At 39.7% G+C, this 13,767-nt stretch overlaps 1 pseudogene; it reads left to right on the top strand.

The window, feature by feature from the left end:
- The first annotated feature begins 242 nt into the window (after positions 1-242).
- LOC122427834 lies at positions 243-743 on the top strand (annotated as a pseudogene).
- The last annotated feature ends 13,024 nt before the right edge of the window (positions 744-13,767 follow it).

Below are 13,767 nucleotides of genomic sequence, written 5' to 3'. Positions count from 1 at the left end.
AGAGAACTTACAGGGAACTATGATCTGAACAATGACCAGAGATTGCACAGGGATGGGAGATGTTAGTGTTTCAACCAACCACAGTGTGGAGATCCATTAACCATCCCAATAATTTAGTAGACAACCTAGAAAGGCTGAGTCTTACTAGTAGGGAAAACCCAGCACTACAGCAGCATTATTCAAGGGAAATACAAGATATCACAAACATAAAATTTCTACCTTTTTTTCAAGTAACCAGGAAGATGGTGGACCTTCAGACAAAGTGTGTCTACCAAAAGCAACCTACCAACTTTCAAAATAAGAAGAGGGTCCTGTTTGCAGAAAGTGGCAAGGAGAAGCTCCCGTGATGCTACCAGAACGTTGGTTTGGGCTTCAAGACACTGAAGGAGGCCGTCGAAGGCACCTACATTGACAAGAAATGCCCTTTAACTGGTAATGTCTCCATCCAAGGGCAGATCCTGTCTGGGATGGTGACCAAGATAAAGACACAGGGGATTGTTGTCATCTGGAGACTACCTTTACTGCATCCAAAAGTACAACTGCTTCCAGAAATGCCACTAGAACATGTCTCTGTACCTTTCCCTCTGCTTCAAGGACATCTGGATCGCGGACATTGTCACAGATCGGGGACATTGTCACAGTGGGCAAGTGCAGGTCCCTTGCCCTTGCAAGGGACAGTGAGCTTCAATGTGCTCAAGGTCACCAAGGCTACTGGCACCAAGAAACAGTTCCAGAAGTTCTGAGACTGGATCCCTACTCACTGCCCCAAACAAAATAAAGTTATTTTCCCAGATAGGTAGATAAATAAATAAAATTTCCTAGTAATCTCTTGAAAAAAATAAAAATGAACAGATAAAACTGTTAATAAAATATCTTACTTAACCCAGCATATCCCAAATATTGTCATTTTAACATGTACCCAACATAGAAGATGAGATATTTTACATTTTTTTCATACTAAGCCTTGAAATTCAGTGTTCATTTTCCATTTACAGCACTCTTCCATTTGGACTAGTCACACTTCAAGGGCTTAACAGCTAAACATGGCTAGTGAATTTCACATAGGACAGTGGTGCCTTAGAGTAAAGGTCACTCTAGTTCTGTATAAAAAAGAGCTTAAGGAGGAGCCAAGATGGCGGAGGAATAGGACGGGGAGACCACTTTCTCCCCTACAAATTCATTGAAAGAACAATTGAACGCTGAGCAAATTTCACAAAACAACTTCTGATCAGGTGCAGAGGACATCAGGCACCCAGAAAAGCAACCCATTGTCTTCGGAAGGAGGTAGGACAAAATATAAAAGATAAAGAGACAAAAGAGCTAGGGACGGAGACCCGTCCCAGGAAGGGAGTCTTAATAGAGGAAGTTTCCAAACACCAGGAAACCCTCGCACTGGCGGGTCTGGGGGAAGTTTTCGAATCTCGGAGGGCAACTTAACTGGGAGGAAAAATTAAATAAGGCCCACAGATTACGTGCCTAAAAGCAATTCCCAGCAGAAAAGTACGACAGACACCCGCATCCGCCACCAGCAAGTTGGGGCGGAACAGAGAGGAGCGGGCGGCATTGCTTGGGGTAAGGACCGGCCCGAAGGCCCTGAGAGCAATCGGAGGGAGCTTTTTTAAACTGTGGGATAGCAAGAGAGAAAATTAACCGGCCAGAACACACTGCCAGCCGTTCGCAAAACAAAGGGACTGAGAAACTCCAGAGAAGAGCTAGCTGCGGCTGATCGCCCATCCCGGCCGGAGGTAGGAGGCAGGGGGGAGGGGGAAGGGGCAGACTCGGCCCCAGAGATGGCATCCCCTCCCACACTGCAAACAGGCCTCCAGTTTCTATCCAAAGACTCCCTGAGATTCTGGATGGTTGACATCCGCCGCCGGGAGGGTCGCGGCTAGAGGCCAGCTCCTGAGAACAAACACAAGCCGCTGGCACCCGACCGGCGCGTGCAGAAACTGAGGCTGGGGCCACGGAAGGGAGAGGGGGCCCATCAAGCTCCTGGCTGCCTGAGCCGCTCAGGCCGGGGAAGGCACAAAACGCAGGCACAACCGAGTCCGTGCTTTTGTGGAGTACCCGAAAACTGGAACCGCAGGCAATGCAGGGCATGCTCCCTATAGAGCAGCCGGGAGCCTGAGCAGTGTAGACAGGGAAAGCACACACCCGTGAGCGGGGGCAAACCCAGTGTGGCTGGAACACGGTGAGTGCTACCCACACACAACGATATCTGTCTGCAGCGCCCCGCCCTCCCCATAGCAGGACTGAACTAGCGAACCTAAATAAGAGATCACCTCCGCCCGCCTGTGTCAGGGCGGAAATTAGACACTGAAGAGACAGCGAACAGAAGCCAAATAAACAAAGGGAACCGCTTCAGAAAGGACTGGTGCAACAGATTAAAATCCCTGTAGGTAACACAGACTACACCGGAAGGGGCCTATAGATATCAAGAAGTGTAAGCTGGAACGAGGAGCTGTCTGAAGCTGAACTGAACCCACACTGACCGCAACAGCTCCAGAGAAGTTCCTAGATATATATATATATTTTTTCTTTTTTTAACTAAAAAAATTTTTTCTTTCCTTTTCTTTTTTATTTTTTCTCTATTATTTTCTTTTAAAATTCCCTATTACTCCCCCATTACTCCTTAACTTTCATTTTCATGTATTTTTACAATTTGGGAAAAAAATTTTTTTTTCTTTTTTTTTCTTTTTCTTGTTTTTTCTCTTATTTCCTTTTAAAGTCCTTTAATACTCCTCTATTATTCCTTAATTTTCATTTTCATTTCACTATAACCTTGCAAAAAAAAAAAAAGAGAGAAGCCCTATTTTTAAACCGAACTTCATATATATTTCTAAATTTTTTTGGTGTTTTTGTTTTTGTTTTTAAATATTGTATTTTAAACAGTCTAACCTCTACGCTAGATTTTTAATCTTTGTTTTTCAGTATGTGATATAAATTTTGGACATTTAAGAATCCAATATTCAGTTCCCATTTCTATTCAGGAGTGTGTTGATTACTCTCTCCCACTTTTGCCTCTCTGTTTTCTACCTCAGAACACCTCTATTCCCTCCTTTCCCCTTCTCTTTCCAATCCAATTCTGTGAATCTCTGTGGGTGTCTGTGCTACGGAGAACACTTTGGGAACAGACAACTGCGTAGATCTGTCTCTCTCCTCTTGAGTCCCACTTTTTCTCCTCCTGCTCATCTCTATCTCCGTCCTCCCTCTCCTCTTCTTCATGTAACTCTGTGAACCTCTCTGGGTGTCCCTCATGGTGGAGAATCTTTTCACCATTAACCTAGAAGTTTTATTATCAGTGCTGTATAGTTGGAGAAGTCTTGAGACTACTGGAAGAATAAAACTGAAATCCAGAGGCAGGAGACTTAAGCCCAAAACCTGAGAACACCAGAAAACTCCTGAATACATGGAACATTAAGTAATAAGAAACCATCCAAAAGCCTCCATACCTACATGGATACCAACCACCACCCAAGAGCCAATAAGCTCCAGAACAAGACATACCACGCAAATTCTTTAGCAACGCAGGAACATAGACCTGAGTGTCAACATACAGGCTGCCCAAAGTCACACCTAACACATAGACCCATCTCAAAACTCATTACTGGGCACTCCATTGCACTCCAGAGAGAAGAAATCCAATTCCACGCACCAGAACACTGACACAAGCTTCCCTAACCAGGAAACCTTGACAAACCAATCGTCCAACCCCACCCACTGGGTGAAACCTCCACAATAAAAAGGAACCACAGACCTCCAAAATACAGAAAGCCCACTCCAGACACAGCAGTCTAAACAAGATGAAGAGGCAAAGAAATAGCCAACAGGTAAAGGAACATGAAAAATGCCCACCAAGTCAAACAAAAGAGGAGGAGATAGGGAATCTACCTGAAAAAGAATTTAGAATAATGATAATAAAAATGATCCAAAATCTTGAAAGCAAAATGGAGTTACAGATAAATAGCCTGGAGACAAAGACTGAGAAGATGCAAGAAATGTTTAACAAGGACCTAGAAGAAATAAAAAAGAGTCAATTAAAAATGAATAATACAATGAATGAGATCAAAAACACTCTGGAGGGAACCAAGAGTAGAATAACGGAGGCAGAAGATAGGATAAGTGAGGCAGAAGATAAAATGGTGGAAATAAATGAAGCAGAGAGGAAAAAAGAATCAAAAGAAATGAGGACAACCTCAGGGACCTCTGGGACAATGTGAAATGCCCCAAAATTCGAATCATAGGAGTTCCAGAAGAAGAAGACAAAAAGAAAGGCCATGAGAAGATACTCAAGGAGATAATAGCTGAAAACTTCTCTAAAATTGGGAAGGAAATAGCCACCCAAGTCCAAGAAACCCAGAGAGTCCCAAACAGGATAAACCCAAGGTGAAACACCCCAAGACACATATTAATCAAATTAACAAAGATCAAATACAAAGAACAAATATTAAAAGCAGCAAGGGAGAAACAACAAATAACACACAAAGGGATTCCCATGAGGATAACAGCTGATCTATCAATAGAAACCCTTCAGGCCAGAAGGGAATGGCAGGACATACTTAGAGTAATGAAAGAGAATAACCTACAACCTAGATTACTGTACCCAGCAAGGATCTCATTCAGATATGAAGGAGAACTCAAAAGCTTTACAGACAAGCAAAAGCTGAGAGAATTCAGCACCACCAAACCAGCTCTTCAACAAATGCTAAAGGATCTTCTCTAGACAGGAAACGCAGAAAGGTTGTATAAATGCAAACCCAAAACAACAAAGTAAATGGCAACAGGACCATACCTATCAATAATTACCTTAAATGTAAATGGGTTGAATGCCCCAACCAAAAGACAAAGATTGGCTGAATGGATACAAAAACAAGACCCCCATATATGCTGTCTACAAGAGACCCACCTCAAAACAAGAGACACATACAGACTAAAAGTGAAGGGCTGGAAAAAAATATTTCATGCAAATGGAGACCAAAAGAAAGCAGGAGTCGCAATACTCATATCAGATAAAATAGACTTTCAAATAAAAGCTGTGAAAAGAGACAAAGAAGGACACTACATAATGATCAAAGGATCAATCCAAGAAGAAGATATAACAATTATAAATATATATGCACCCAACATAGGAGCACCGCAATATGTATGGCAAACACTAACGAGTATGAAAGAGAAATTAATAGTAACACAATAATAGTGGGAGACTTTAATACCCCACTCACAACTATGGATAGATCAACTAAACAGAAAATTAACAAGGAAACACAAACTTTAAATGACACAATGGACCAGCTAGACCTAATTGATATCTATAGGACATTTCACCCCAAAACAATCAACTTCACCTTTTCCTCAAGTGCACACGGAACCTTCTCCAGAATAGATCACATCCTGGGCCATAAATCTAGTCTTGGTAAATTCAAAAAATTGAAATCATTCCAGTCATCTTTTCTGACCACAGTGCAGTAAGATTAGATCTCAATTACAGGAAAAAAAATTATTAAAAATTCAAACATATGGAGGCTAAACATCACGCTTCTGAATAACCAACAAATCATAGAAGAAATCAAAAAAGAAATAAAAGTATGCATAGAAATGAATGAAAATGAAAACACAACAACCCAAAACCTATGGGACACTGTAAAAGCAGTGCTAAGGGGAAGGTTCATAGCATTACAGGCTACCTCAAGAAACAAGAAAAAAGTCAAATAAATAACCTAACTCTACACCTAAAGCAACTAGAGAAGGAAGAAATGAAGAACCCCAGGGTTAGTAGAAGGAAAGAAATCTTAAAAATTAGGGCAGAAATAAATGCAAAAGAAACTAAAGAGACCATAGCAAAAATCAACAAAGCTAAAAGCTGGTTTTTTGAAAAAATAAACAAAATTGACAAACCATTAGCAAGACTCATTAAGAAACAAAGGGAGAAGAACCAAATTAACAAAATTAGAAATGAAAATGGAGCGATCACAACAGACAACACTGAAATACAAAGGATCATAAGAGACAACTACCAGCAGCTCTATGACAATAAAATGGACAACTTGGAAGAAATGGAAAAGTTCTTAGAAAAGTATAACTTTCCAAAACTGAACCAGGAAGAAATAGAAGATCTTAACAGACCCATCACAAGCAAGGAAATCGAAACTGTAATCAGAAATCTTCCAGCAAACAAAAGCCCAGGACCAGATGGCTTCACAGCTGAATTCTACCAAAAATTTAGAGAAGAGCTAACACCTATCTTACTCAAACTCTTCCAGAAAATTGCAGATGAAGGTAAACTTCCAAACTCATTCTATGAGGCCACCATCACCCTAATTCCAAAACCAGACAAAGATGCCACAAAAAAAGAAAACTACAGGCCAATATCACTGATGAACATAGATGCAAAAATCCTTAACAAAATTCTAGCAAACAGAATCCAACAACATATTAAAAAATCATACACCATGACCAAGTGGGCTTTATCCCAGGAATGCAAGGATTCTTTAATATCTGCAAATCAATCAATGTAATACACCACATTAACAAATTGAAAGATAAAAACCATATGATTATCTCAATAGATGCAGAAAGCCTTTGACAAAATTCAACATCCATTTATGATTAAAACTCTCCAGAAAGCAGGAATAGAAGGAACACACCTCAACATAATAAAAGCTATATATGACAAACCCACAGCAAGCATTACCCTCAATGGTGAAAAATTGAAAGCATTTCCCCTGATATCAGGAACAAGACAAGGGTGCCCACTCTCACCCCTACTATACAACATAGTTTTGGAAGTGTTGGCCACAGCAATCAGAGCAGAAAAAGAAGTAAAAGGAATCCAGATAGGAAAAGAAGAAGTGAAACTCTCTCTGTTTGCAAATGACATGATCCTCTACTAGAAAACCCTAAAGACTCTACCAGAAAATTACTAGAGCTAATCAACGAATATAGTAAAGTTGCAGGATATAAAATTAACACACAGAAATCCCTTGCATTCCTATACACTAACAATGAGAAAACAGAAAGAGAAATTAAGGAAACAATACCATTCACCATTGCAACAAAAAGAATAAAATACTTAGGAGTATATCTACCTAAAGAAACAAAAGACCTATACATAGAAAACTATAAAACACTGATGAAAGAAATCAAAGAGGACACAAACAGATGGAGAAACATACCGTGTTCATGGATTGGAAGAATCAATATTGTCAAAATGGCTATTCTACCCAAAGCAATCTATAGATTCAATGCAATCCCTATCAAGCTACCAACGGTATTTTTCACAGAACTAGAACAAATAATTTCACAATTTGTATGGAAATACAAAAACCTCGAATAGCCAAAGTAATCTTGAGAAAGAAGAATGGAACTGGAGGAATCAACCTGCCTGACTTCAGACTCTACTACAAAAAGTCATCAAGACAGTATGGTACTGGCACAAAGACAGAAATATAGATCAATGGAACAGAATAGAAAGCCCAGAGATAAATCCACGAACCTATGGACATCTTATCTTTGACAAAGGAGGCAAGGATATACAATGGAAAAAAGACAACCTCTTTAACAAGTGGTGCTGGGAAAACTGGTCAACCACTTGTAAAAGAATGAAACTAGAACACTTTCTAACACCATACACAAAAATAAACTCAAAATGGATTAAAGATCTAAATGTAAGACCAGAAACTATAAAACTCCTAGAGGAGAACATAGGCAAAACACTCTCCGACATAAATCACAGCAGGATCCTCTATGACCCACCTCCCAGAATATTGGAAATAAAAGCAAAAATAAACAAATGGGACCTAATGAAACTTAAAAGCTTTTGCACTACAAAGGAAACTATAAGTAAGGTGAAAAGACAGCCCTCATATTGGGAGAAAATAATAGCAAATGAAGAAACAGACAAAGGATTAATCTCAAAAATATACAAGCAACTCCTGCAGCTCAATTCCAGAAAAATAAATGACCCAATCAAAAAATGGGCCAGAGAACTAAACAGACATTTCTCCAAAGAAGACATACAGATGGCTAACAAACACATGAAAAGGTGCTCAACATCACTCATTATTAGAGAAATGCAAATCAAAACCACAATGAGGTACCATTACACGCCAGTCAGGATGGCTGCTATCCAAAAGTCTACAAGCAATAAATGCTGGAGAGGGTGTGGAGAAAAGGGAACCCTCTTACACTGTTGGTGGGAATGCAAACTAGTACAGCCGCTATGGAAAACAGTGTGGAGATTTCTTAAAAAACTGGAAATAGAACTGCCATATGACCCAGCAATCCCACTTCTGGGCATACACACTGAGGAAACCAGATCTGAAAGAGACACGTGCACCCCAATGTTCATCGCAGCACTGTGTATAATAGCCAGGACATGGAAGCAACCTAGATGCCCATCAGCAGATGAATGGATAAGGAAGCTGTGGTACATATACACCATGGAATATTACTCAGCCATTAAAAAGAATTCATTTGAATCAGTTCTAATGAGATGGATGAAACTGGAGCCCATTATACAGAGTGAAGTAAGCCAGAAAGATAAAGACCATTACAGTATACTAACACATATATATGGAATTTAGAAATATGGTAATGATAACCCTATATGCAAAACAGAAAAAGAGACACAGATGTACAGAACAGACTTTTGGACTCTGTGGGAGAAGGCGAGGGTGGGATGTTTCAAGAGAACAGCATCAAAACATGTATGTTATCTAGGGTGAAACAGATCACTAGCCCAGGTTGGATGCATGAGACAAGTGCTTGGACCTGGTGCACTGGGAAGACCCAGAGGGGTCGGGTAGAGAGGGAGGTGGGAGGGTGGATCGGGATGGGGAATACATGTAAATCCATGACTAATTCAAGTCAATGTATGACAAAAACCACCACAATACTGCAAAGTAATTAGCCTCCAACTGAAAAAATAAATGAAAAAAAAAAAAAAAAGAGCTTAAAAACAAACCATGAAAGTACCACACTGAAATGCAAGTAAATTGACTACCTGAACAACTATTAAAAAGTTAATTATTAAGCATACTCTATTTAGAAAGACAACAAAAATTGCCCAAAGGAGAATCTATGGCATCCAGCATAAGACAAAGATTATTAGGCATGAGGAGAATTGGCAAATATTACTCTTGACCAGGAGAAAAAACTTATCAACTCAGAAATGAGAGAGATGATGGAAATAGGGGATACAATTTTTAAAGCAGCTATTATAAATGTGTTACTTAAAGGAAAATATAAATATAATAAGAGAATAAACAGAAAATCTTAATAGAGAAATGGAAACTATAAAAAGAACCAAATGGAAATTCTAGGACTGAAAAATATAGTATCTTAAATCAATTAAGCAGATGGGCTTGACAAGAATTAGATACTATAGAATAAAAGTGAATTTAAAGGCAAGGCAACAAGAAGTCATCCAAACTGAAGCAAAAGAGAAAAAAGGAAAAACAAAAAATAAAACCAGGGGCTTCCCTGGTGACTCAGAGAGTCAGCCTGCCAATGCAGGAGACACGCGTTGGATCCCTGGTCTGGGAGGACCCATGTGCCTAGGAGCAACTAGGCCTGTGCACCACAAATGCTGAACCTGTGCTCTATAGCCTGGAAATTGCAACTCCTGAGCCCACTGGCCACAACTGCAGAGCAGTCCCCACTCGCCGCAAACAGAGAAAAGCCCATACGACAACAAAGAACGAGCACAGACAAAAATAAATAAGCAAAATTATTTTAAAAATAAATAAAACCAAAATCAACAAAGCCTCAGTGACTATGAGACAATGCTGAGTTGATTCAATGTCTGGTGAAGTCTGGCTCCCTGGTTCATAGAGAGTGGGTTTCTCCTTGTGTCCTCCCATGGTGGAAGGGGGCAAAGGCACTCTCTGGGATATGTCATAAAAGTACTAATCCCATTCAAGAGGGCAGAACCGTCATGACCAAATCACCTCCCAGAAGCCCCACCTGAAAACGCCATCATATAGGTTCCAACATATGAAGTTGGGAAACAAATGTCGTCTGTGCTAAATTATATATATGTATGTGTGTGTGTGTATGTATATAAAATCTGTGGGTCCTCTATAAGTTTTAAAGTATAGAAAAGAGCCTGTGACCAAAAGTTTGAGAACCTCTGTCTAATCCTTTTCCATATTAAAATCTTACCCACAGAATAATCCTAGTTCAACTCTACTTACCTCTGCCTTCAACACTAAAATAACCTTCATTCTTTAATAAGGAGTGGGAATCATTAATTGGAGAGATGGATAGAGAGAGCGGTGAAGAAAACCGTCATTTGTCCTCCAGTATTTCATGTGACTCTGATCTTTCTTTTGTGAACCCTGGATACCGATTCCCATGTAGCCCTGGTCAATGAACACTTGAAACTTCCATGTGGGCAATAATGCTCCTGCTGTCTTGCCTATGGGAACATTGCTTAGAGCCATATACATCTTTCCCAAAGTTCAGACTAAATACTTGGATGCTACATAGAAATTATGGGGAATGTAAAGTTCTATCATTAAGGATCTAACTATTCTCCAGTTATAAAAAGAGATAATAATATATTGTAATATAAAAGGTAACAAGATGTTGTTGGACAGAGCTAAAATAGGTAAAGGATTACAGAAGGGAACGTGGCAAGAGAGTCACATTTAATTTCAAGAAAGGCACTCTTCAAAAGAACAAAAGAGGAGAGCATTGCAAGATCGCTGATGAAGTAGGTTTAAGGTAAAAGGATCCTTTGCTTCATGACCTACTGTCTGGGATAGTGCAGCAAAATTTCTTGTGAGAATTATTTTTTTGATATGCTTTAATTACACTGATCTCATTAAAGTCACCAAGGCTAAAATCAATGGTCTAATTTAAGACTTTGTACTCCTTGATCTTTATTCAGCAGTTTCATATACCTGACCAAACTTTTGTAAAACTTTTTTCTCTTCTTACTTCCATGTGATTATTTCTAATGTATTTTCTCCTTGTTCTACATTTCTTTTGTAGTTTCCTTTACAGAATTTCCCTTCCTTGTTTCTTATAATACCCCTGTTTGTTATAAACAAAACCACCAAATACTAGTGTCCCTCTAGGTTGTGTTCAGGTTTTTTTTTTTTTTTTTAAGACTTTTCTCTCAACTACTTCATTCTTAGCCTCTACCACACCCAAGCCTAATAACTCTCATGTCTCTATCTCCAGATCCATATTTCTAACTTACTACTAGATATCTCTGCCTGGATGCCATGTAGGCATCTCAAACTTAAAATGCTCAAAGCTTATCTTTCCCTGAACCTCCTCCAAGACCTCTTCCTCCTCCTTTATTTGCTATCTCAGGGAGTGGTACTACTATCAACCCAGAAACCCAAGCCAGAAAGCTGGCCTGGAGTGTCTTCTTCAGCTCCTCCCTCTTCACAGATACTGGACCATTGCATGTGTGCATCCTAAGTCGCTCCAGTCACGTCCGACTCTTTGCAACCCTACGGACCGTAGCCTGCCAGGCTCCTCTGTCCATGGGATTCTCCAGGCAAGAATACTGGAGTGGGTTGCCATGCCCTCCTCCAGGGGATCTTCCGGACCCAAGGATTGAATCCATGTCTCCTGTGGCTCCTGTATTGCACTCCGATTCTTTACCATTGAGCCACCAGGGAATCATAATGGACCATTAAGTTCTCTTAATTTTAAATTAGAAGTGTTTCTGCAATCCAATCTCTTCTCTCTAGTCCCCCAAAAGCCTTCACGTAAGTTCTCATCAATATTGTTATCAACAATAACGTCTTAGCAAGTATCCCCAACCAGCAGGCTCTGCCATTTCCAATACTTTCTTTAGAATATAAGCCATCAGACTTAGGGATATCACTACTGATAAAAGTTTAAAAATGGTTTTGAGAACTGACATAGTCCAGGCCCCCTTTAAAAAAATTTTTGTCTGGGCACAAGAAATCACTCTCCACTCTGTTAGGTCATAATAATAATTTTAGAAGACCGTCCAACTTCAAAAACTAGAAAGTACCATACTCTCAGAAAACAGTTCTTTAAATGTATTTGAATTTTTAAATAAATGAAGGGATTTACTTGAAGGGAACCACTGCTCTAGAATCTAAACTGCCATCAGAATGATCTTTTACAAATGACAATGTTTTCCTAGGTTGAAGACATCTGTAAGTATTACATAAATATATACATTTATCCACATAATCTACATGAATATCATTTTACTGGCTTTTAATGGCTATACAGTTTTTAAAAAATATTTATTTTGGGGATGTATTGGGTCTTAGTTGTGGAGAAGGCAATGGCAACCCACTCCAGTATTCTTGCCTAGAGAATCCCATGGACAGAGGAGCCTGGTGGGCTGCTGTCCATAGGATCACACAGGGTCGGACACGACTGAAGTGACGGCATGCATGCATGGGTCTTAGTTGTGCCAATGGACTTGTGGCGGGCACGTGGACTTCTTTCTAGTTGTGGCACGGGCTTAACTGCCCTGCCGAATGTGGGATCTTATTTCCCTGGCCAGGGCTTGAACCCGAGTCCGCTGTATTGCAAGGCAGACTCTTAACCACTGGACCACCAGGGAGGTCCCGGCTACATAGTGTTGTTCATTGTGTTTGCATGCTATGGACATGCCTGTGGTAGTTTATTTTAGGCATTTTAAAAAATATTAATTTTAAATATTCCCTGTCACATATCACCTTGAGGCCTTACAATAAAAGCCATACTCTTTAGGGTAGGGTAGAAAGCCATTTATAATCTGGTCTCAGTTTACCTACTCCTTGGCAAGAACTTCCCCTAAACATGCCACTGCCAACTGAAAAATAATGCACAATCTAAAAGCACAGAGTTATATTTTATTCAGCAGATATATTTAGGACTTTAAGCCTGGCAGACAGCCTTTCAGATAAACATTGAGAAAACTGTTCCAAAGAGTAAGAGAGGGAAGCCAGGACATAGAGGAGTTTCTGTAGCACCACCACATAGTCAGAATAAAAGGCTACTATTAATAAAAGAAAACTAGATATCCCAAGTTAAGGAATTTAGCACCTTTCTATGTATTGGATGATGTAACAGTCTGGGATCACTGAAATCATTCCTTTGATATGCACCTCAGCTATCTGGGCCCAGTATCCTATTTACTCATCAGGAGTGTCCTTAGGCTGCATTATTAGGGGTGACTGCAGTCTGATGGCTGCTAGATGGCAGGAATTCCTCAGAGCTCACCATCAGGGGTGGCTACAATCACTGATGACTTTGACATCCTTTGTTTATTGTCTGTTTATGGCAGGAAATATTTTATTTCTCACCACATTCTTTCATGCCTTTATGTCAGTGGCTCTAAGTCAGGAGCAATTCCCTACCGCCCACCCTCCTTCACCAATATGGTCTAAATTGTATTCCCTCCAATTCACATGTTGAAGCCCCACTCCCAAATGTGATTGAACTTATATCTATGTCTGTATCTATACGGTAATATCTATATATTTAAAAACTTATAAAACACTTTTCATAAACATATGAAAAACATCCTCAGTATTTCCCTTAATATCAAGAAAACAAACTTTCCATTTTTTTCTTAATATATTTCTTATTAACCCATTGCCAAAAGTCACCTAATATGTGTGTGCCTGAAAATATTTAGGCCATCATGAATTCCATACAAATAGAAAAATTTCAAGACCATGGCTTATTAACAGCAACCTTGGCTGTATCACTGTTTGGCATATCACTGTTGTGTCAGATATTCAATTGTAAGTGCTTTCTCTCCATTTTGAGATTTAATTT

The sequence above is a fragment of the Cervus canadensis genome, chromosome 25, assembly GCF_019320065.1.
Source record: "Cervus canadensis isolate Bull #8, Minnesota chromosome 25, ASM1932006v1, whole genome shotgun sequence".
Taxonomy (NCBI): domain Eukaryota; kingdom Metazoa; phylum Chordata; class Mammalia; order Artiodactyla; family Cervidae; genus Cervus; species Cervus canadensis.
The sequence above is the reverse complement of the archived record's forward strand: the minus strand, read 5'-3'. Positions and strand labels throughout refer to the sequence as shown.